Source organism: Peromyscus eremicus, chromosome 18, assembly GCF_949786415.1.
Source record: "Peromyscus eremicus chromosome 18, PerEre_H2_v1, whole genome shotgun sequence".
Lineage (NCBI taxonomy): Eukaryota > Metazoa > Chordata > Mammalia > Rodentia > Cricetidae > Peromyscus > Peromyscus eremicus.
Window position 1 is genome coordinate 22,855,985 of NC_081434.1, and position 25,724 is coordinate 22,881,708.

At 41.8% G+C, this 25,724-nt stretch overlaps 1 protein-coding gene across 1 annotated transcript in view; it reads left to right on the plus strand.

Moving 5' to 3' along the window:
- Tmtc2 (transmembrane O-mannosyltransferase targeting cadherins 2) overlaps positions 1 to 25,724 on the plus strand; it is a 411,806-nt gene that overhangs the window by 12,392 nt on the left and 373,690 nt on the right. The gene's annotated exons all lie outside the window — the stretch shown is intronic.

The window sequence follows — 25,724 nt, forward strand, 5'->3', positions numbered from 1 at the left end:
TGCTGTGTTTGAAAGGCATCAAATGCTGTCAGTTCTGGAATGCCAAAGGAAGGAAAAGTCAAGAAACACAGAGCTCGTACTGTCTAGACAGGGAAGGAGGGCAAAGGTAACTTTCACTAGAGAACCTTCCTCACCGTTCAGGAGTGTTAATCTGAGCTGTCATATACAGCAAAACTAGTGGGAGACTGTGGTAGTTTGAATGTCATTGGCACCCATGATCTCATAAGGAGTGGCACTATTAGCAGGTGTGACTTTGTTGGAGTGGGAGTAGCTTTGGTGGAGTAAGTGTGTCACTGTGCGGGTGGGCTTTGGGTTTTCCTATGCTGAGGATAACACTCAGTGTTTCAGTCGACTTCCTATTCCCTACAAGCTAAGATTAGCCAGCACCATGTCTGCCTGCATGCCACCATCCTCCCCGTCATGATGATAATGGGCTGAACCTCTGAAACGGTAAAGGAGCCACCCAAATTAAATGTTTCCATTATAAGAGTTGCTGTGGTCATGATGTGTCTTCACAGCAATAGAAACCAATACAGAGACTAATAATGCCCAGCATCATGGTCACCAAAATGAAGGCCTTTTGTATGCAGATAAAGCAAGTGAGGCTGGAGGGTTAATGTCAATATCCCCTCAGTTCCATTGAGGGGCTCATGACTTGAAGAGGTCTTGATGCCCAAATTGTGTCTCTAGAGCCAAAATGCATTTGAGGAAATGTCACTTTCACTGCATGACAACTTTATAGACTTTATGAATGCAGCGAAATACACAAGTAGGCAGCTGGGAGTATGAAAAGCAGACCTTTGTTAGTGATATTCAGGCACTAGATAATGATGTGGGGTGAGGGGTACCTACAGTAAGTGTGAAGATTTTCCATCCGAGGTAGAGACAGGGCTCAGTGGTGTGGGCCTTGTGTACGGTGCACCCTGCAAATTAAAATAAATGAATTGGGACTTGGGTTTAAATGATTATGTTTAATTTGGTTCACTTTAGCTTTCAGGCATCTTAAAAGATTGTGGAGTGGGTCAAATAGAATCTTTTAAAGGAACCCCATCCTTAAATGAGTTAGATTTTCCTTTTAGTTACATCTTATTATATAGTCTTATACAGTATCGGGAACAAATATCGGATCAAGAAAAAAAAAAAAGATGTGAGTTTTAGATTTTTCAAGCACCACTCTGCCACTTAAGTACTTGAGCTCCTCAGCTCCCATGAACTCAGGACTTTAATTGGTCAGGAAGTGAAAATAATAACTGTTCCCATAGAGTGGGGATCAGATGAAGTAGCATGAGGAATGTTCTGTGTGGCTTTTAAAGACGGCATCATTATGTACTTAGAGGCAGCGTGTGTTGAAGCAGGGCCTGGGATGACTCAGTTGATCACTGTCCGGGGTATATCTTGTTCTCTTCTTTCTGAGAACGCAGATATGTCTTTCCTTGCAGGGGCTGAGGTTTTCCCTTGAATCCTACAGTTGCGCTCTTGCTGTCCAGGCCTTAAAGACTTGTCCTCTGTGCTCCCGAATCCCACTCCCTGTCTGTCTGCTCTTGAGGACCTGAGGCCTCAGGATCTCCGCATCAGCAGTTCTTACAACTTCCATTTCTTTTTTCCTTCTGGTTTTTATTGTTTGTTAATTTTTAAAAATTTATATATTTTACATCCCTTCCACAGTTTCCCCTCCCTCCTCACTTCCCAGCAAACCCCTACCCCTCTACCCCACCCTATCCTTTTCTCCTCCATTTCTATTCAGAAAAGGGCAAGCCTCCCATGGATATCAACAAAACATGTCATATCCAGTTGCAGTAAGACTGAGCACCTCTCCATGTATTAAGTAAGGCTGGGCAAGGTAACCCAATATGAGGAATAACATCCCAAAAGCCAGCAAAAGAGTCAGAGACAGTCCCTGTTCCTGCTGTTAGGAGTCCCACAAGAGGACCAAGCTACACAATGGTCACATATATGCAGAGGACCTAGGTCAGTCCCATGCAGGCTCCCTGATTGTTAGTTCAGTCTCTGTGAGGCCCTGTGAGCCCAGGCTAGTTGAGTCTGTGGGTTTTCTTGATCACAAGAAAAGATGTCCTTGACCCCTCTGGCTCCTACAATCTTTCCTTTCTCCTTTCAGCCATATTCCCTGAGTTGGGCCTAATGTTTGACTGTGGGTCTCTGCATCTGTTTCCATCAGCAACTTCTTTTTCTTTTTTCTGGCTTGTCCCATGTTTATGGTCTCTATGAAGCAAGGATTATTTTGAATAGACATCTGAGCAGTCTATGTAATTCTTTGCTTCTGGAGGGTAAAGTGATTTCATTATAATGCCTTAGATGTAAAGCATCTTTCACATTTCAGTCCTTCTTGTCAGGAATGAGTGTCCCTGGGCATTAATGGGCTTCTCCTTGATTGACACCGCTTTCATTTTTGGAGTCCATGTATGTGTGCAGCACTTCCGGTGGCCTGGGGAGGAGAAAAAGCTGTGTGGTTTGTGCGTCAAGTACGCTGACATTTTCTGCACTGACGTGGTTGTGTTCCTCAACTGTGTGGAGAATTCCAGGTGGGTGTGTTGAACACATGTGCTGGATGGCACCATGTCATTAAAAAAAAGCCAAGAAGTATATAGTTAGCATCTATGAAGTATGTTCCTCAGTCAGAGCTCCTCAAGCTCGGGATAAAGATCTTAAAGATCTGGGGTCCCAGAAAATCTAAAGTTCCGACCCCTGAACTGTTATTGCCCACAGTTGTAAATTCAGTTGTGTGACAAAACTCCTGGTTTTGTATGATAACAGTCATAGCTACCCCATGGAGTTCTGGGTGGATTTTAGTGAGCCATATTATGTAAAGAGCCTTGTGCAAGGCACGGCTTGTGAGCTTACTAAGGAAATATCTCTGCCAATGAAAATTGTTCATTAATTACATTGTTGATAGTTTAAAGACACTGTATAAGAGTACCTTAGGGAACTGTGGAAGACTTAGAGATTCTTATGTAAAGTCCGTATGGAGTCAGTTGGGGTACACAACCATCATTCCAGCACTTAGGAAGTTGGTGAAGGAAGACAGGGAATTCAAAGCCAGCCTGTGTTACACAGCAAGACAACTTCAAACTCAAACTTATTTCTAGTTGATATTTAACTTAGTATTTCGGGTAGACATATGATCATTGATAAAGTCCAATGAAACATAATATATAATATTTAAAATTTTTCTTTATAAAATATTTCCTAAAGACTTATTTCATTTTTCTTTATTTGTGTATGAATATGTGCATTTGAGTGTGGGTGCCCATGGCGCAGAGGCCAGAGGCATGGATACCCCTGGGGGTGGAGTTATAGGCAGCTGTGGTCTGATCGAAGTGGTTTCTAGGAACGGGACTCAGGTTCTCTTCAAGACCACTGTATGCCTTAACCAGTGAGGTGTCTGTGTAAGCTCTTGAAATTTAATTTTTTTTTTATTTTGCAATACAGTTCAGTTCTACATATCAGCCACAGATTCCCTTGTTCTCCCCCCTCCCGCCCCCCTCACCTTCCCCCCAGCCCACTCCTATTCCCACCTCTTCCAGGGCAAAGCCTCCCCTGTGGACTGAGATCAACCTGGTAGACTCAGTCCAGGCAGGTCCAGTCCCCTCCTCCCAGGCCAAGCCAAGTGACCCTGCATAGGCCCCAGGTTGAAATTTAATTTTTATATTTGCTCTTAAATGTGGTGAAGTGATGTAGAAGCGACACCATTAGAGAGGATCGTATCCATTTATGCATGCACATATCTGCAGATTTGGCCAGTATGTAGTCTGTGGTGAATAAGTAATTAAAAATCAATGTGAAATCACCAGACACTTTTCATGCTCTTTAACATGATTGGCTTTCTCTTCAATTAGATAGTATGGTCTGTAAGAAGTCATAGAGAACCGTGATTGATCTCTTTAGCATCTTACAGGAATGTTGATGCTCTATGATGTATAGTTTGCATAATGAAATAATGGATATACAGACTTGTTGACAGTTTTCTTGGAAAATACGATGAACAAAGGGCTGCCCTATGGCCCAATCATAGTTTTCTCTCCCCTTTGGCTTTCAGTGAGCAGCACTGAATATAAAGCTTTGTCTTGACCCCCATCAGTTACTGGGGTCCACATGAACAAGGGGAGTCAAGACCATGATGAGGAAATCTACAGAGACAGCTGAACCAAGCTCAAAGGAACTCAGGAACTTTAGACTGACAGCTGTGGAACCTGCATGGGACTGGACTGGACTCTCTGCATACGGGAGACAGTTGTGTAGCTGAGTCTGAGGGGCCCCTGGCAGTGGGATCAGGATCTATCCCTGGTGCATGAGCTGGCTTTCTGGATCTCATTACCTAGGGTTAGACACCTTGCTTACCCGTGATAAAGTGGGGAGGGGCTTGGTCCTGCTTCAACTGAATGTACCAGGCTTAGCTGTCCCCCCATAGCAGAACTTACCCTGTTGGAAGAGGGGATGAGGGGTGTATGGGTGGGTGAGGGGAGCAGGAGGAGGGATGAGAGGAGAATCTGTGGTTGGTATGTTAAATTAATAATAATAATAATAATAATAATAATAATAATAATAATAATAAAGCTTTGTCTGCCACTTGCTATACTTTCATTAGTTTCCACCCTCATTGAGAGCTACAACTCTCATGAATTTGTTTGAAAATAGTTTCTGCATCTAACAATATTGATCTTTCTCCCAATTAAAACACATCCTGTATCTGTTTACTTACCATTTTACTAAAAATGCCCTTTTGAAAGACAGTATATTACTGCCAAACATGAACACTTACTTTCTTCTCTCCTTCCTACTTAACTCGTCCTCAGAAAAAGACATCCCTCCCAAGTTCAGGAAACTAGGTATGTTGAAGTGACAAGGTGACTCTGCCATATTGGTGTGGCTTTCATTCAGTGGCCTCCATCTGAGCTTGAAATTAAGTCACATTTTGGCATAATGGTTTTGAGTTCACTTGTCTAAGAAATACATGGGTAATTGCTTTGGGGCATTTAATATTTTGAGTTAAAAACTTGACCTTAATGCACATATATATTGATACATAAGTCACTTTGTTTTTATTTCATTTTAATTAAATTTCTCTCTCTCACTCTCTTCCCATTCCCCTTCCCTCTGTCTGTTTGTGTGGTGTGCATTTGTGTGTGTCTGTGTGTGTCTATGTGGGCACACCTGGACGATGGTACATGTGTGGAAGTCAGAGGACTGTTTGTAGGTATTGGTTCTCTCCACCATGTGGTTCCCAGGGATTGGACTCAGGTCCTTGGGCGTGGCAGCAAGTGTCCCCACCCGCTGAGCAATCTTTCGAGCTCTAAATAGGCACTTTCATACAACAGTCCCCATCAGCAGTAGATGCTTTACTTCTGTCGTAATCTCATTCGCATTTTGGGTGTTACGTTATTCTCTGTTGGAATGTGTGCTTTGTTCCTGTTGATAACTAAATTGTAACAGCAAGTGGCAAGCTTCTAGAAATGAGAGCCGTTTGGGTTCTTGTTGGCTAGCAGCCTAGTTCTCTCGAGCGCACATCTGTTCTTGGGAACATTTTAAGAACGTTCAGGTGAAAATTTATCTAGGATTTTAATAAGCCAGATTCTGACGGTTGAAAAATTAGTCGTACTGTTGTTAAGTTATGAAAGCCAAACATCGGTGGTTTGTAAAATGACTCTCAATTCTGTGGAATTAGTTTACATTGATCCATCAAACCAGCAATTCAGGACCTTAGTAAACATGCTCCTACAGTTAATTTTGAGAACTAAACAAAGAACGATGGTCGGATTTCTCCAGGACTTGAGTAGGATGGGAAGGAGGGTGGTTATTTACAGTGAAGGGAGGTCAAGAATGGCATTCCCACAAGTGAGCTTTGGCAGAATGGAGTGCAGTGGGCTTGTGGACCTGCCTGCCACTTTCTTGCTCAGGATACCCTGCTTGTAGTTTATGATACAGAAGAGAGATGCTTCTGGGTAATTGCAGTGAACTTTTTCTTTGTAGAGGGAAAAGAGAAAAGATAGGCAGTGTGATGGAAGGCGGGGAGTTTGGGTTGATACTTTCGTGAATTGGATCCAGACGGTAAATAAGCATCTTGAAGTGAAATCAAGATTCTTTGTTAGCATGGAAATCTGCTGAATTCGGCTGTTTGTGGAGTCACCTCTTTGGTGTGTTATAAAAGAGCTCTGATGTATTTTGAGCACATGCTGGATTGTTGGGTAGTATCGTAGCTAAACGATACTGCATGTTTTCTCTCTTGCCCTGTGTGTGCTATATTATGTTTTAATTCAAACACAGTAGCAGATTTCCTGCTGGCATTTTCATACATGTTAACTTGGGTGATCCACTTTGTTTCCACCTTTCTCTAGTCTCCTTTGTTCCCTTCCGTTCCCCCCTTTTGCCCCCCAGCACTCTCCTTTCATAGTGCATATTTCTATTGTCGCCCATCCCTTGAACCCCCTTTTTTTTTAAGAAAAAAATTACTCAATTTGATTTTATGTGTATGTATGACTGCCTGCGTATATGTATGTGTGCCATGTGCATGCTTGGTGTCTGAAGGCCATGTTACCTGGAAATGCAGTTATAGGTTGCTGTGAGCCTCCCTGTGGATGCTGGGAACTAGCCCTGGATCCTTTGCAAGAACAGCAGCAGCTCTTACCTGTTCAGCCTTGTCTCAGATTCCCCACCCTGCCTCCTTAAAGGCTTGATTTTCTCTCTCATGGACCCCTTTCTGGTTGCCAGATCTCTACCTATGCTTGATTATTGTTTTAAAGGCTAGCATCATGAATATTCTTTTGTTCACCCTTGTTTATTTGGAAATTGAGTTCTAGGAATGAATTAGTTAATTTCTTGTATGAGGGAGGGAAGTTTACTTCTCAACTAGTAGTCCAAGACTAAACTGAATGTTAAATCAGATAGTTTGCTCATACACAGCAAATCTTGGATGGTATTTAAAAGTTAAAAATATTTTTAATAATGTAATCTTAACTTTATATTTTTATTTCTATTTTTCTGTTAGTATTTATAAAAAAAAAACTGGTTGAAACTCTTTGAAAGTAGGTATTAAAATAGAATAAATACTTTGCATGCAGCTTACCTACTGCTTTTAAGTTATGTGTATGTGTGTTCCTAAGGAGTTTGTTAGAGAAAGTGTGTGTGGTGGTGAACACCAACATTCCTAGCTTGCTGGAGTTGGAGACCGAAGTGCAAGGCCAGCCTTAGCTTTGTAGTGAATTTAAGACAGGAAAGGGTTTTACAGCAAAGGAGTATCTTGGAGATAGGGGCCCAAGGAATATTGCAGCACTCACAATGTGCAACAGACCTCATGCAAGAGATTTATTGAGAATGGCGTGGGTGTGGGGGTAGGATGGATGGTGGGTGGATATACAAAATGTCTGCTTCCGAGCAGGGATGAAGACAAATGACAGGTCAGGCCGTGGTGGCAGGCTTTATTGGGGGTATGGAGCATGTGCACAGGGACAGTGGAGACTTGTCACATTGGCCATTAGTGAAAGCTGGCTGTTGGCACTGAGTCACCGAAGACAGAGCAGAATGTAGTTCTGGAACGTGGGCAATTCTTAGGTGACCAACAAAGCTGGTTTGGGCTACATAAGAATGCCCCAAAGCTTAAAAAATATTTTTTTTTTTTCAGAGTAGAATGAAATTGGTCGAAGTGAGTAAGACTATCATTGTCTTTTTTTTTTTTTTTTTTTTTTTAACTATAGCTATTGGAATGGTAGTTTGTCCAAATCTTTAGTAACTGGAAATGAATCAGTGTTTCTTTTGTAAAAGATTATTGGTTTCCTTGACCTAAAGAAGATCATTTGTTTCTTAAAGATTTTTATCACAGAAAGTTATATTAATTGTAGCCAATTCACTGGGACTCCTCAACAGATGTCTATCTTCTCTCAGTACTGGTATCAGAAAAAGATGAATGGAAATTAAAGGGGCAATAAAAATGATAAGGAGATTGCCATCTGTATATAAACATGGACCAAAAGACTGACTGATTTGTTCTTTGAGTGTTTCATTCTGTGGTGTGAGCGCTTGGATCAGGGCCAAGTGAGGCTGTTGTTCCTAGCAATTGGTGGAGCCGTGAGGGTGTATTTATCACTTTAAGTAGTTTGATTTTTGCGGATGATTGTGTAAAAAAATATGATAATTCTATTCAACGTTTGGGAGAGAGGTTTGATTTTGTAGTTGATTTGTAATGCAGGAAATCGGTTTAAATAAGCATTGGCTTTTGATTTCTGTGTTAAATCATTCTTATCGGAAAAACTTCCTGGTATCCAAGAAAGCAGCAGTGTGGGATGCTTTCCGTTCATGCCACTCCTTGTTCCTATAACAAAAGACCAGGTTAGGGGTGGGACCCAGACCCAGAGGAAGGTGTGATGCATAATGTGAGTCTGGTAGGAAGAAAACAAAAGAGAAAGTCCTACAATGGTCATGTTTATGATTCTTAGCGAGACCGTGTCAGAGGTCACTTGACCCCATCTGGAGGGAGAGGGCACTTGACCCAGCCTGGAGAGAGAGGGCACTTATGACAGGCTTCTGTTTGAACTGGTTCTTGAAGTAAGAATCAGCTAATAAGGATGAGAGTAAAGGAGGGATATTTGGAAGGTGCTGTCCTACAGTGGGGCCTCTCTGTGTGGCAGAGAGGATGATGTTGGGGGGACAGAGGGGATCTCTTGGTAGGTTCCTACGAGCAAGGTCACCTAGGATCTTTATTCCATGAAGAAATTGGAAGATTTGTCTGCAGGGTGAATAAATAAATACCAAACAGACAGACCAGAAAATTGCCTATTAGAGGATTATATTGATGATGTTGTATTCTGTGGGCAGCTCTGTATTCCCCAGCGGTGAGCAACATTACAGTAAGGTGGGAACATAGATGAAAAAGGAAGTTAGCTATATGAGAAATGGACAGTTGGGAGAAAATCCAACTTCACTTAGCTGTCCATCTTGTGCAAGTGGATAGAACAGGAAACACACAGGGAAAGCTCTTGTTAGGTGAGGGAGATGGAAGCCTATGCCTTCATTCCTTACAAAGGGTAGAGCTGAGATGGGAGACTATGGTGTCAGACACAAATTTTCTGTAGATGCTTTGGAGCTTAGCATATCTGTACTGCAACGATACTTTGAATTGGTACGGAATCTTTAATAGTGTTCCTTTATTTTAGCAAGTGTGCTAGTTCTGAAGACTGGGAAGTCCAAGAGCAGGGCCCATGATTTTTTTTTTTCATTATGTACTCATGTATCAGAAGGTGCAAAGCAGCTCTTAGACGTGTTTGTTTTGTATGTTTTGATAATGTCTTTGTGCATGGCGCAGGCTCTTGACAAACCCTCCTGTACTTCAGGAAGATCTAAAACTCCCAGTTCTCTTGCCTCTACCTTGATGGGTGCTAAGATCCCAGCTGTGCACCGGAGTGCCCTGCCATTCATTAACCATGCTCCTCCCCTCCGCCTTTAAGTGCTAGAGCTTGAACTCACATCCTTGCAAATGCTGGGCAAGTGCTCTACCACTGAACTACCTTCTGAGGCTTCTTATAAGGGCACTGATCACACTGACTCTTGTCTCCTGATCCCATCTCTTCCAGCCATCATTTGGGACATTAGGATGTAACACTCATTGGAGGGAGAAATGTAAGCATTCATTCTGTGGCAGTGATTTAAGTCCAGTTCAGGATACTGAATGCCTTTTAATTCTCTGAACAGAGTCCCCTAAGCCACAAGAACTTCCCTTCTGTATCTTAATCTAGTTACTCTAGTCATTGTGGTAACAACTGGAGCTTTATCCCTAGTTCTCTCAGAAATGTCCTGCCTTAGGTCATCATCCAGGAAACGTGGTTGTTGACAGAGAGTGGTGGATGTGTTCTGTCCAGTCTTAGGTAATGTGCCTTTACCTATCTGCAGTCTGGCATATGAATGGAGAATTGAGGCAGGCTGTCCGATCTGACACCACATTGAAAAGGTTTGTCACAGGAAATACTCTCTTTGAAAGAAAATAAAAGGCTAAATGTTCTTGGGAGAAGATGACAGGGGCTCTTGAAAGCTATAACGTCTACTTCTGTTCTATTCTCATTATCCTTGACATTATTAGCAACATTTTTTTGGAGTCATCTGGGACACAAATGTCATCTTAAAGTCATGTAGCTGAACTTAGCTGTGAGGTGGCTGCCCATATAAAGTGGAGTATGTGTATCAGTGTATAGGTGTGTATTTTGCGTTATGATGTAAATTGGGGTGAATGCCTCATGAGCCAAATCTACCTTGCAGCCATTCCCCTCAAAATAGCCTTTCACATTTTTTTTTCATTTATGTTTTGGCTGCATTTACTTTCTGTAATGGCAGAGTTTGGGAGTTGCAATAGAAAGTTTGTGGGTTACGAACCCTAACATATTTACTATCTGCCCCTTGATGGGAAAAGTTTGCTAGCCCCTGCTTTTAATAGAAATACCCAGTCTGAAAACTTGGCTGGCAGATGTTCTAAGGAGAGCACATCTGGTCTCTTTAACCATCCCTGACTAGCTGAGAAAACAGGTCCGGGATAATTCTTAGGAGTTGAAGTTCAAGGTCAGACTTATAATATTTTACCAACTCTTCTTCCCTTCACTATTCGGAAACTCTTAGAGAATTTATTGCACATGCTGCCTACGAGACCAGGAGAGCAGGGAGGGAGTGACTGCAAGACCCCCATGCATGCTACTGTGGACACAGCAGACTTTGTCCCTGGGAATGTTTTGATCTAGTGTGTCCGTGAACGTGGTTTTCATGCAATTGCAATTTTATATTGGTATAAATATTGTATATTGTATACAATATTTGTATATTGGTTTTCTTGGCTTTGTCTGTGATCATGACCCTTATTCTGGGTCCGCAGGAAGTGCTCCCTGCTGCCTCCTTTCTGTAGACAACACAGCCTCTAGGATGCTTATATGGCTGTATGCATACCTGCTCCTCTTTCCCCAGCAAGCCTGGGTTTCCCAGCCATCTGCTGCTTTGTTAAATGGTTCTGGGCTGCTTTTCAGTGTGCTCTCCAAGTGTCCTGCTTGACCTGCCCGTGGGCATCTCCTGGCCTTGCTTTTGCTCGGCTTTAAGCAGTTCTTTGGTATTCGTCTGGTATCCGTTGTCTCGCTTGTCTCGCGAGGTCGGTCTACTGGCCCGAGTTTTCTGTGATTGAGGTTTTGACACCGACAAAGTGACTCTACATCATTGCTTACTTGTTGACAGCCTCCTCGTGATGCCTTTTGTTCTTTGGGTTACCTGAGAGGCACCCTTGAGAAAACTGGATAATGCACTGTGGTGACAGTTCCGTCCCCTCCTGAAAGGTTTCCGTACCCTGATATTAAGTCTCTCTCCTGACGCAGTAAGCCAGATCAAGCCAAATTAAAACTAAAAGACCAGGTTTATTGGCAGAACGCTCCTAGGTGATTTTCCAGGCCCCCAGAGATGAGAGGAGACCTGGAAAAACCACGTGGTTGCTTGCTAGGAGGCAGTTTAAATATCCTGTGGGCGTGGTCTTGAGCAGCTCAAGGGAGGAGCCACTGCTTGGCCCTTCTGAGAAGGGGCGGGGTTTGGAATGGGGGAGAGTGAGGCCCAAGGGGAGCTTCCAACTAAAACATCCCCCTGCCCCCAAATGGCAAGGGAAACAGCCATGTCATGTGGTTTTGTTCCGATCAGGGCTGAATATCTTTCATACTATCAGAGTCCCTGATAGTTTCTATCATTTGTCACCTGGTTACAGTTTGCATATGATTGTCGTCAAGTAGAGGAGTCAGTGTCAGGCAAGACTTAGATCTGATTCTTGTGTTTTTCCAGGAATGTTGTTAACTTACGTAGCTAGAAATAGAAGTTTTGAGAAACAGCAGCAGCTGGCCTTGTAAAATCCATAGCTCAAATGCAGGTTTGTGGATAATCCGTGGATTAACCCTTACTCACTGCAAAATGCTGCCAGAGATAGGATTTTTCAATGGTGAGTTTTAAAAATAAGTGATTTTTAAATATACAGAATGAAAATATAAAACCTGATGAGTAAATGCAATGCATTTAGCTAACTACTACCTGAACTGCTTAACAATAGAAATTAAAAAACCCTGTTAGCTCAATTTTTAATAAGAGCTCATTAAAAATCTTAATTTATAAGACATAGCAAACAATTTGTATAATAGCATACAGTTAAGTGACGAGCTTTTGATTTAGCGGTAGTGAATTCAGTGTAAAATATTAAGCTAGAGGAGGCATGTTACAAACCAACATATATCATGATGCTTATTTAAAGGGTACCATAATATTCTCAGTTTGTGATAGTTCAACCCCGACATTAAATTTTATGAGCAGATACATAATATTTACATGTGTTTATAAGTAAGGCAGTACTTGCCACAGTCATAGGAGAAAAGTCAGAGCAGGAATCCCACAGAGGCCGTAAACTTGGTTCTGGTGTTTCGAGGTCTGCTGTAATTCTCCAGTTACTCACTCGGTTTGCCAGGGGTGAACTGCTGATGCTGCTAGAAGCCAATGATCTGAGTGTCTCCAGGAAGCACTTATATTCTGGAAGGCTCGGAGGTACTTTGATATCAGCAAACTACTTTATAGGAGCAATAGGAAAGTATGCACTGTTGAAATCGTATCCATAAAACCAGTGTTCATGTTGAAGTCATGCTGTTGGTTTATAGGCTTTGCTTGGTACTCTTGGTTTTATGTGATAAGTTGAGACAGAGTTCTCCTCTCGAGGGGATTCATGTCTGAACTCAAAAATTCTGTGGGCTTTCTAGGCACCATGGCCTGTTTGAGCTCTTGTGAGAGAAGCATGCCTTCCAACACAGGTTCAGGATACCTGGCGGTCCCTCTTTTAGGTGCTCCTGTTTTGACCTTGCATCGCGCTCCATCTCTTCAGAGCTTAGTTCAGGATGAGTGCAGCGCACAGGTGTAGGCTGGGGTTGCTTCCGCTTCTAAGGGTGTTGGCTCCTCTTCCAGGTAGCCCAATGCTTCCATCTGTAGTCATTTACAGTTTATAGTTTACACCTGTGTCAGGATCTGAATGATTTATAGAAACTGTGAGCATGATACATAAAAAATACATTGAAGAGAAAAAAAAGTTGTGTGTTGTAATTGTCTAGAGAATAAGAAAATGAGGGGAAAAAAAGAGGCCAAATGAAAATAAGGACAAAATTGATGGCATTTGACTCCTGGCCTCCTAGCCACAGATATTTGAGGGTTATGAGTTTTCTAAGAATAAGTAGGCTCAGACTTTGAGGATCATGGGAAGAGCAAATTTAGACTGACAGAGAAGTTCTAGACCTAGGTAAGCTTTATGGAAACACAAGTTGTAATATTAAAGAGTTCTGTAAGAATATTTATGTACAAACTAGATTATTGCATCTTAGTGTTGTATAGGAAATAACATTTTAAGTTCTTGTCATAGTTTAATATCATTAGTTCCCTTAACCCAATAAGGTAATCATTAGTCCTCTTTATGATTGAGAAAACAAAATTCTGTGAGGTTATACAATCAGTCTAACGTCATTAGACTGATTAAATTATGAATTTATTAATGATGAATCAGATGTGAAACCAGTCCTGTCTGCCTGCAGAGCTAAGGCTTTTGACATCACCCCATTACAGCATGGGATAGAGGAGCTTTTAGGGTATCTGAGTTGCAATGCTCTTTTCTTCCACTGAGTAACTATGTGAACATGTGCATTTACTCCAGCAAGTATTCACTTTGTATTGCCCAGCTTGTTTTCGCAGGGTATGCAGAAATGAATCCGAGTGAATTCCTGCTTTCAAAGCAGCTTTTTTTGTGTGTGTCACAGATCCCTTTGGCCATCTGGTGAAAGCTGAGCCTCTGCTCTAGGGGAAAAAAAATGTCTTAAAATGCATAAAACAAAACACGTAGAAATAAATATATTGGAATACATTTACCAAATGATTAGAAGTCAGATACACTCTCTAGTACTCCATCTTCATTAAGCTATGTAATAGCAGAATAAAGTGGCAGGTCTGTTAGCAGCCATCACATTGAAGTATTCATAGGCATAAATAATTTTTTTGGGGTAGCACTGTCACACCTGTCTTGTGATAGAAGCACATCTGTGGTGTTTGACTGGGGGCAGAATCCTTGCCATGCTTTGTTACCTTCATTGGCAGGTGAAGGCGATGATGAGGTGTTGAGGGAGACAAATGAAAAGAAGGCGCCCCTTTTGCTTCCTATCCAAGTGCAGGGATTCCGTGAATTCTAGGATGCGGATCAAGAATGCATTTATTAAAAAGCAACACAAAACACTAGGCTACCCAGAATATACAAATACGTTTCTTAGGCTTTCACTGCTTTAACTTTAGTAAGTTTGGTGGAGGTCAGTAAACATCTGAGGAAGTACAAAGAGGCCAGCACCTACCATCAACGTTATTAGAACCCCAAAGCCTAGAGTCACCTGGTTCAGTACCCAGGCAGAGTGTTGGGATGTTGTTTGTTTTGTGTTGAGTTTTGGTAAATATTTATATTAACCCAAGGGTCTTAGCCTTTAGGTATGTTTCATAGATCAGAAAATATCACTGCTTGCCTTAACTTTGGTGAATGTGAGAAATATGGTGGAAAAAAAAGTTTGTCCAAGAAACTGTTTGAAAGTCTAGTCTTGGCTTGAGTGGAGTTTAGAGTAAATATTCCTGATGGGTTTGGGAACAAAATGTTGAAAACTCCTGATTTGGATGAGCTGTAATTTTGCTTTTCACCTAGTTTCTTTCAATTAAATAGCCTTGATATGTAGAGCACACTGGAGTTAATGTAGTTTTCCATATGTTCTAACGCAATACATGAAGAAAGTGAAATTAGTTGGAAAACATGAAGAGCTACACATGACTGATTATTTACTAATATGGAAATATGGAAAATGTTCTAAAAGGGAACTGCTGCCTCATTTCTAGTGGTTGATGGTGTGAAAATTTTACTTCACCTTAGATCTTGAATCACTTGAGAGGTATTGCTTTGGGACCAGAAGAGTAGAATGAAATATTTTTGAGGACTAGGGATGTAGCTCAGTGTAGAACACATGAGTGCCCTAGGTTTAATCCTTAGCATTATAAAAGCAAACCAAAGAAATAAATACTCTGTGACTGTCCCCCATGAAGAAAAAGGAAGGGTCCAGAATTTTATCAAAACCTAATCTTAGAAGAAAGGCTCCTCACAAACACTTGAATCCTGCTCTTCCTCTGTAACCTGTCACCCTTTGTCCTCAACCAGACCTCTGTCGCCTCCTCTTCCTTTTCCTGGTTTTTTTTTTTTTTTTTTTTTGCTTAGCTCTTTCTTCCTCATCCAGTTTCATCTCTATACCCTTCTTCCCTTCCTCACCATCTTCTGACAGCTGATGTCAAACTTGGGCTTGGCAGGAGCCACCTTACTGCTTATGATGCTATGAAGAGATGTTTCTGTATGTTATCTCAGTCAGCATAAACAGTGAAGAGATGCCCACCTTAGGTGGCCCAGGACATTTGATGGACAGAGTGACATGTGTGCTAAGACCTAGGAAGGGGGAAGGCAGTCTTAGGAATACTATGAGTTGCCTAGCTTGGAAAGAAGATTTAGGAAACTGCAAGTTATTCAGGGTGACCGGAGAGAAGGGTGTGTTTTGAGGCATAGATGGTGTAGAAATACACAGAAGTAGGCAAAAATCTGTTTGTGGTGGGCTCTCGGTGAGCCAAGGAGTTAAACTGAAAGCTGTAGGGGAACTTTTAAAGGAGGGATAGATGCATGGCATATGTGTGCAGTGACTGAGCAGGCCAGAAAAGGGTATCAGAACCCCTGGAACTGGATTTATAGAAGGTCGTGAGCTGCCATATGGGTGCTAGGAAATGAACCCTGGTCCTTTGAAAGAACAGCCAGTGCTCTTAACTGCTGAGCCATCTCTCCAATCCCTCAAGACTTAAATTGTAGGCATTTTCAGACAGAAATGGAATAGATGGGGAAGACTAATTTGGAGGTATAGTGGGCAGGTAGAAACGTTCTGTGCTAAATCCAGAGTTATAACTACAGTTGAGGCAAGATGAGAAGGAAGTGGACCCAAGGGAATAAAGACGTTTACTCTACCAAATTTGATGACTGGACATGGGAAATGGCAAGAAAGTATTTAAGGATCTACCACAGTTTCAGATGACCTTCCAACTATCTGTGTTATCTTCTTTGGGCAAACACACAGGGGAGCCTGTGTAGAGGGGGCAGATGTAGAGTTACTTTTGGGTGTGTTGTCCTTGAAACTCCATTGACCCCCAAACCATAGTAGAATTTCAAACAAGTGTGCAGGTAGATGTATGTCGCGTACCTGGTCTTTTCACTGCATTTAAGCAGAGTGTGTCTGTGGCTCTGCAGTGGTACAGTGTTGTGTTGCTTCTAACCTGCAGTGTACTGAGAGGAGAGAGCGCAGACAGAGAGGAGGGTAATGCTCTCTAGTCCTACATACGGGAGCAAAACTTCACATTTATAGCATCCCAAAGGGCAGGAGCTGGTGGGTTGATTGAGTCCCTTTGGAATGTTCGTAGCAATGAGGAGTTTCTCACCTCTGCCCTCTGGGGCTGCCCGCTGCAGCTCTTCTGGCTGCTCAGCAGCACAATTCCTCATCCTGGTGTGAATCTGCTTTCCAGACAGAGGTATTGTATGGTTGCTGAGATTACTTGGGGGAGTAACAGGTGAGGGATAATTTGTATATTGTGTAGTGCAAGAGGCTTATCTTTGACATCTAAATTGAACAAATGAAAAGAGGCTCTCGAAAACACTGGAAACCTTCATAGAATGCAAAGCAGGAAATGAAGGGCATGGAATACTTGAGAAATCTTCCAAGTACCCCTATTAATTATCTAGAAGGCATTCACCGAGGAGATTGTTTTAGCACTGACAACATGTCAGGCATTGTACTGGGTTTGAAATCATAAATTGCCACCCCAGTTTCAAACTTATCCTACATTGTATATTATTGAGGAAAAAAAAAAAAGCTAAACATAACCCCCCCAAAAGACGTTATATCAAATAAATTAGTAGTGAAACTTTCTAAAAATTCAAACACTTTAAACACAATTTATTAGATTCATATTCCATATTTATTCCCTTTTATTCCACTCTGTGTGTGTGTGGCTACACACGTGTGGTGTGTACATGTGTGTGCACGTTTGTTAGCATGCGCTACACCATACAAACGAGTCTGGAGACCAGAGGTTCAGCTCAGGTGTCTTGCTCTACCTCTCAACACCTTATTTGTTGGCACAGAGTCTCACACAACCTGGAGCTCTTGCTCTTGGCAGGTTGGCTGGAGTAAGGCCAAGGCATCTGCTCTCTGTTCCCCTTGGTGCTGGATTGTAGGCGTGTCCTGCCATGTCTGGCCTTTACATGGATGCTACAGATCTAAACTCGAGTACTTATGTGTGCATTGCAAACACATTATACCCCGAGCCATCTCCCCCGATCCTCCAACTTTCCTAATTAAAAAAAAAAAAAAAAGCAAAAGTTTTGTAGGATATGGTAACAGTGAGCATATAATCCTACAAGGGGCTACTTAGCAGGAGCAAAATTAGTTGTCCCTTCATAACCGGCTTTATAGATGAGGCAACTTCAGGAACACAGGAATTAGTCCACATTTCCTGAAGATGTGTGCGGCTATTGTGGGGTTTGATTTCCTGTTTCATTTAATTCAAGTACAAAACACCTAAACAGTGACCTTCATGTTCTTCTATCCTGCAGGATGTTATGTACATCGCAAACTAAACCAGATAGAAACTGATGTTGCTTAGATGTGGACGAGCTTGAACTCTGTGAACCCCAAAGCATGCTGGGAAGAGCAAAGAGCATGCTTACTTGTTTAGGCCACGGTTTTAATTCCTAGATTTTTACCCAGGGAGCTACAGAAGCTTCAAGTAGTTTACTGGTGGCCACATACCTATGAAATGATTTGATCTGGCCCTGGATCCTGGGGGTGAGACTTTTATAATATTGAGAAGATTAAGAATAGGTTTGCCATCGGGGTTCACCTGAATTCACAAAACGTGGATTTTCTATTTGTGTGATGGACCTTAGGACCAGCGTAGTTTGTGTTGTGAGGACTGGGCAAAGAGTAGCAAGTAATAGGATACGCTGAATAATTCTAAGGATGCCTGTCATTCTTGATCCACCCACCCACCTATTCTTAGCCTGTTTTGCTTCTCCAGGGTTAAATTTTCACAGGACAAAGGAAGCTTCAGCTAGTTTATGGTATTTACTGAAGTTTGGAGAAAGTTTATTCTTGATCTACGTAGTAATTGTATATCTAAATAAACATGTAGGCATATAGTCTTAGGAAGTAGAGCTGCAAATGTCACATCTGTGCCTACTGTGGTTTCTGGAGTTCAGTCCTGTTGACTATAATTAAGGAGAAGGACTTTCTCCTTCTGGCAAGTATGTGCATGATCCTGATTGTGACTATTCTGGGATTAATCCATGTCTATAGGTCTTTGCTTGTTATATTTTAATAAGCCAGAGTCATAAAATGCAGAAATATAAATAAGAGAAGACTGAAACATCTTGGCTGTACAGATCATAAACTCTTGGGAAATAATCTGTCACCACACAGTACAGATGCCACAGCTTTGGACAAATGCTTCTTCTTCTTTATACCTCGATCACCCATGCTTTAGACATCTAATTACTTTCAAAGTGATTTCCTTTGGTCCTGTGCTTGAGTGAGAAGAGACGACTCCATGTCACTTAGCATGACGTCATAATTCAGAGGCAAACACAACTTCGGCCTAACCTCCCTGCCTTTGACTGTCACTCATTGCCAGTAGTGCACGATGGAGATACTGCTGCACACTTCTGCTGAAAGCCCTGCGATCCTTGCCTTCGTCACAGGAAGGAATTTCAGTCTGTGTGAAGCCGAGTTGGAGTTTATTAAAATACATTTTTGACATATAGTCTAAGCACAGGGACTAGTGAAGAGCTACTCAAGAAAAGATTAAGACATACCTATGTTCGTGCCTCTCAAGGGAGTGTCATAATTGTCTTTACAGTAGCCATATGTACTGTTTTTGTTGGCTTCTGAAGGTACATCTTAAATGGTTACTAAGCAACCTTTTATATTTCTGTAAGTGAGATCATAGGGTGGATCCTGATGTGCTTTGAATGGGATTGATGTTGGTAAAGTCAAACCCTAGGTCACAAGGGTTGTAAGATTTTTTTTTTTAATTTGGTATAAATAGAGGTTAGTCTTGTTTCTAATATTCCCCAATACTATAAAGGAATGACTTTAGGCCGTGTTTGAAGGTAATATGTGAATGAAGATTAGGGCATGACCACTCCTAGGGATGGTTGAGGAGATGGTTTTATTGTCGATGTGAAGGAGAGAACAGCCAAAGGCATTTGGAAGGGTCCAGACTGAACCAGTCCATGAGAGGAGAGAGGAGGGGGCAGAACCAAAGAAGAGAGAGGGAAGAGGAGAGAAGACCATCTGGGAACCAAGAGGGTTCCTAACCAAAATGGCTGAGTTATACAGGAATCAGAGACAGGGAGAAGGGAAGGCCAGTCCCTGGGTGGGAAAGGTTTAGTGTGGGGGGTAGGGGGAGAAATGCTGGGGGGAGCCACAAGTACAGTGAGGCTTGTCAGGTTTGAGACCTGACAATATGTGCTTAGGCCGTGAATACACTTCATTGCACTTTTAGCAGTCTTCTGTATATAGAAGGGATACTGTCCTCTGTCAGGACCTTTCATAGCAAATGTTAATTGTGACAGAATTCTTTTGTGTTTTAGATTTATTATTGGTTTCAATTATATGTCTGTGTGTGGGTCCGTATATGGGCCATGTGCACGTGAGTGCAGGCGCCTATCCTGTGCCCATGGAGGCCAGAGATAAATGTTCCCCCAGGAGCTGGAGTTACAGGTGGGTGTGAGCGGCTTGAACTGCATGCTGGGAATCAATTTCAGGTTCTCTGGAAGAACCACAAGCATCTTAAACACAGGGCCCCTTACCGTAGCTTCTGTGATGGAATTCTTGATTCTCAGCTGGTTATTGGCTTCATTTAGACTTCTCCCCCTTCTTTTATTCCCTTAGCTTTCCTTTCTATCCCCCCTCACTTCTTTATTCTTATTCCTGCAACAATGCCAGGTCTGTGTATCGACGTGTCTTTTGTGGACTGTTCATTTTAAGTGGAAATATTTAATGGGAGGTCTTTCATCATTGCCCTCTTTCACATTGGAAAATGTTTTCAAGGTTTAATTACAGAGTCAGTATCCACACTTCACTTCTCTCTATGATCAAATAATCTACCTTTGTGTAAACTTTCTATATTTTATCTATTGTTAGTGATAGACATTGAGGTTGAGTTGTGTTGCTTAGGCTGTTGTGGACACCGCTTGAGGATGATAACAAAATATTGCTGAACTATTTCTTTTCGACCTTTGGAGGGTATGTGCCTAACAGTGGCATTTCTGACCTTTTGGTGACTCTGTTTAGCCAGTTGGGACATGGTTTCTAATATAGTCCTATTGTTACTGGAGTCCCAGGCCAGAGGACAGACTCTGGGGCATCCCATTCAACTGATTTCAGGGAAACTCATCTCCAAAACCAAAGAGAAAAATGCAATGAATAAAAGCATAAGGTTAAATTTTGGTTTATGTGTCACAGCTCACACCCAGTGGCTAGACAGAAGGTGGGGGGCACCAAGATTTATTTGGGTGCAGAAAATGCATAACAAGATGATTGAACAAAATGTCTCACCTCTGCTGTGTTTTGGCTGTAAGTGTATCCGGAGAGAAAGCAAGAATAGAACTAATTGCTCATCAGGAGACGAGGAACAAATATAAGTGGTTTGGATACACATTTAAATTAGATTACATTTACTGAGCAGGTTTCTAAATGGAGTTAATTTGAAAGGACATACAAGTCATTGGGTTTAATCTGTGTGCCTTCTCCTCAATAGCTCTAATCCCTCCTCCCCCAGCTTCTTGTAAATAAAAGTCACTCTTCAGGAGAACATTTTTCCTCCTTGTTCCTGGGATGGTATCTGATGGCAGATGTTAGGTGAGTTGACAAGCTTAGGAACTTGTTCCCAAGTAAGAGAAGAGAAACCTACTTAGGTACTTTTTTTCTCCCTTGAGACAGTCTCTAGCCCAGGCTGTCCTCCATCTATGTGGCAAAGGATGACCTTGAACGTCTGTTGCTCCTGTTTTCATGTCTCAAGTGCTTGGTTTATGTGCCCTTTGGGATCAAACCCAGGATTTCATGCATGTTGGGAAGCCCTCTACCAAGTGAGGCACATCCCCCGTCTGAACTTTTTTTATAGACCAGAAAACAGGGACATTTGTACTGAGGAGCATGGAAATTCAAAAATATGCACATTTTCCCTCTTGCTTTCAGAAAAGTTTAAATTCTGCTTTGAAACATTTCTGTTGGTTCTTCTGAATTCATCAAATTGTATTTTGATCAATTTCGGTATTAAAATTTATGAAGTCTTTTTATTGTAGCTTCCTGCTGAATGCATTCCAGGAATAAGTTTGGACTACCTATCAATATTTGGGAGACAAGAGATGTTAGGGAAGGAATCAGGGTTTGTTGAAGAGGCAGAGCTTTAGAAGGCGGGGTTGAGCTGGTGGTGGTGGCGCACACCTTTAATCCCAGCACTTGGGAGGCAGAGGCAGGTGAATCTCTGAGTTCGAGGCCAGCCTGGTCTACAGAGTGAGTTCCAAGACAGCCAGGGCTACACAGAGAAACCTTGTCTGCGCCCACCCCCCCCCCCCCCGTCTCCCCCCAAAAAATGAAGGTAGGGTTGAACCTTAAAGCTCTCTGGGGGCACAAAGGACTTTGTGAGAGAGGGAAGAGAAGCAGAGTGTTTGAGTTTCTTGATGTGTGGTGTCTGTCAGCGAGGTCTGAGTCTCTGTCTATTATCCGACTGGAACATAGAATGAACTTTGACCTCCAGAAGCCAGTTCCTCCTTAAAAATTCTTTTTTTTTTTTTTTGAGACAGGCTGTTATTTATCCCATAATAGCCAAGAACTCCCTAGATAGCGAAGACAGACCCTGAACTTCTCTCTTGCCTCTTCTTCCCAGGTAGCGGGATTGCTGGGTGCACCCTGATGACTTCTTATACTTTCTTAAATTGCTTATTTGTGAGTAAACGTCACAGTAATGTCCAGAGTTAACAATAAAAAGAAGGATTATACAGACATTGTATCAGAGGTGAAAGATTGTTGGGTTGTCTGTTTATTCATTTATCTGGGGATGGGTTTTCTCTGTACAGACCAGGCTAGTGTCAAAATTTGCAGTCCTTCTGCCTCAGCCTCCGGAGGACGGGGATTTTGAAAGAACCGGTATTCTGCCATTGTAGGAGTGTGGCTTCTCTTTAGAATTTAGAATGTCGGCTGAAGGAAGGTAGGGGACTTTGGACTTGTAAGCATCAGGGAGAGAGGGAAAAGCAAAAGGAGAAGGAAGAAAGAAAGGGTCAACAGCAAAGCAGTGGCCTATGACAGAGAGGGGTGGGGCCTCCCATCATAAAATGGGCCCATTATTCAGCAAAAGATCCTTTGTATCAAAGTTCCTGTGATGCAATCCCCAAATACCACGGAGTAAGGGGACAAGTGGGTGATTTAACAAACTCCTTCAAAAACAGTCCCAGTGGGTTCTGGGCAAAGAAGATGGAGACAACAGTTAAAGTGGGCACACTGTTTAAGCATTTATGGAAAAGCCCATGCTTCTTCTACGATTAGATTTCTAAGACTTGTGCGTGTCTGTTTACATGAGATGACATGTTTCTTCCCAAGTTCTTTTCTCTCCATGCTTGGCCTTGGCTTCATTACAGTAACGCGATATGAATAAGTCAGGCTGCATCCTCCTGGGAATGAGGAAATGGAAGTGCTGAGATGGCAGCCACCCACCTAGAGCTGCCTTTTGGCTCTTGAGAGATGGAGACAAGAATGTGGGTTCCTGATGTCCTTAGTGCTTTTTGTCATCTACCCTGTGGCTGTTACACTTCTGCTGGGTTGCTTCTGGAATAACTGGGAGGCTTTTTTCCCCTTTGTGTATTTTTCAAATTGTTCAGCGGGCTCCCCTGCTCCTGCCATTATGAAGACTCCTCTGATGAATTATGCAACAGCATTTGACTTAAAACAGAAAAATCAAAGGACTTGGACTTAAGTAGTATTCTCGCACGGAAGCATACCACTTCTTACACGCTTTTCTTTTCCCCTGGAATTGTTTGCAAGGGATGATTTAAATACCAGTGTGAAAGCTCATATCATTCTGTTGCTTCAAGAATACATGATTTACTAAGCTGTGGAATAGAGATAGTTTTAAAGAAAAAAATTAGCTTCAAAGGGATTAAAAAATGCCAGTCCCTACCCCATTTCTATGGGGTGTCAGTTAAATCTATCCTACAAAACTTGGTGGATTTTGACCAGGAGCCTGCTGCATATGTGATTGTCTTTGGATGTGTTTTACCTTAACTTACTGTAAGGCCGCAGACTTTTTACTTTTTTCATTACAAATGCTTACTCATCTGTTGGGGAATATTATTTTAAGGTAAGTTACTTTTGTTTATGTTGCGTTTGTTTAAGTCTGTGAAGCCGTGTTACTGTGCCTGTCTAAAACACCTGATGCTCTAATAAAGAGCTGAAGGGCTAGTAGCAGGGCAGGAGAAAGGATAGTCAGGGCTGGCAGGCAGAAAGAATTAATAGAGGGAGGAATCTGGGAGCAAGAGAAGAAGGAGCACTTCAGGGGACAGCCACCCAGCTACATAGCAAGTCACAGAGTGAGATGAAGATTTACAGAAGTAAGAGAAAGGGAAAAGCCCAGAGGGAAAAAGTAGACAGGATAATGTAAGTAAAGCTGGCTAGCAACAAGCCAAGCTATGGCCCAGCGTTTATAATTAAGAATAAGCCTCTGTATGTGATTTATTTGGGAGCTGGGTAGCGGGCCTCCCAAAAGAGCAAAGACAAGCAAACAAACAACAACACTTATTATTTCTTCCTAGTATCTATCGTAGAGGTTTACACATGGTAGGCAGTCAGTAAACAGACTGAATGTATACATGAATGTATGGATGAAAGTCCAGTTATTCATCTTCTGATTGACGTGAAAAAGGAAAAATAACCACTGGAATCAAAGAGAAAAAATTAAGTAAAGATTATTATACCTTGATTTGTATAATTCGGTGCTAGAGAGATTTGATGCTGAGAATAATTGGCATTTTTTGCCTCCTTTACCACTAAGGCTGTTCTACCACCAGCTTGAACAATAGCAGTTCATAATTTATTTCAGTTCAGGCCTCCACTGCATTTTAAGGGGCCCTCCTAGCCTTGGCTATGGAAAGACTTTGGATGGTTAAAATGTAATATGGCTGTTCCTGCATAACCACACCAAAGCATAGGCTAGTGATCATTGCTAAACTTCTGAAAAGTTACCTTGTCAGGGTTGCAATGTAGGACAGCTGTTGTGATGGTTGAATGGGGGGTTCTGGTTTAAGGACTCCATTAGTGTCAGCTACATGCTTTTACTTACAACTGGCTGGCCCTGGAGCAATGACTTCAGTTCTCTGAGTTTTGATTTTTCTCATCAATAAAATGAGATTGCAAAGAGACCCTGATTTAGTGTAAGAATTAATCAAGATACATGCAAAAATGATCCAGGTGGAGAAAGTCTTGTCTAGCTCCAGTTTGAGCAGAGGGCCCCAAGACCAAGCAAACCAACTGGGATTTCAGAAATTATTATTTATTAGTTATGGATTCTTCTATTTGGGTGTTCCAGCATGCATCAAGGATCCATCATTTGGGCTAGAGAGATGGCTATGTGGTTAAGAAGTGTTGCTGCTTTTGTGAAATCCAGGTTATATTCCTGGCACCCACATGGTAGCTGTATCAATTTGTACTTTTCTTAGAACATTAATGAGTGACTTCATAACCTTTTGACAATCTCTTGGCATTCAGTAATCACCTCTCTGCTCCTGGTGTGGTGGAGATGAGTCCTGCAAACTCGAGAACATCAAGAAGTCATGGGATAGGCAGGCGATTGTAAGCTGATTGCCTCAAGTTTTTGAAAGCTTTCTCTACTAGTCATTCAAGACTTAAGAGTGTTCTAATGGTAAAAGAGCAAGACATTATAAACTTCATTTAGAATAAGAGGATTATCTTTTGATAATATTAATAAAGTTAAAAAAAATAGTTTAGCCATCAATAAAGAATAGTTTTGGATATTTTTTCAGGTGTCCAGATTTGGACAAAGCATTAGTAGATTGTGTGTGTGTGTGTGTGTGTGTGTGTGTGTGTGTGTGTGTGTCTGTGTGTCTGCCTGCCTATCTATGTATCTATGTATCTATCTATCTATGTATCTATCTATGTATCTATGTATCTATATATCTATCTATGTATCTATGTATCTATCTATCTATCTATTATCTATCTGGCTATCAAGAGATATATAGCTAAGAACATATATGTTTCTTTTCTGAAGACTGGCTAATATATGTAACTAAAGCAGACATTCTATTGGCTAGTCACTTTCCAGACTTGTGTTTTCTGTGTAGTTTTTAATACCTGAACTAGTTTCTAGTAGAAGTGTACTTGTTTGCCTTGAGCATGAGTTTTCTAGAGAACAATTCGCTTTGGAAAATTGAAGTTAGAATTTGTGGATCAGATTTTGGAGATGAATGGTTCCAAAGACTCTTATTTCCACTAGTACTTAGGTATTGTGAAAAAGAAGGTTGTTCTGGGTTTGCTGTTGGCTGGAAATGGCTCCCAGTTGTT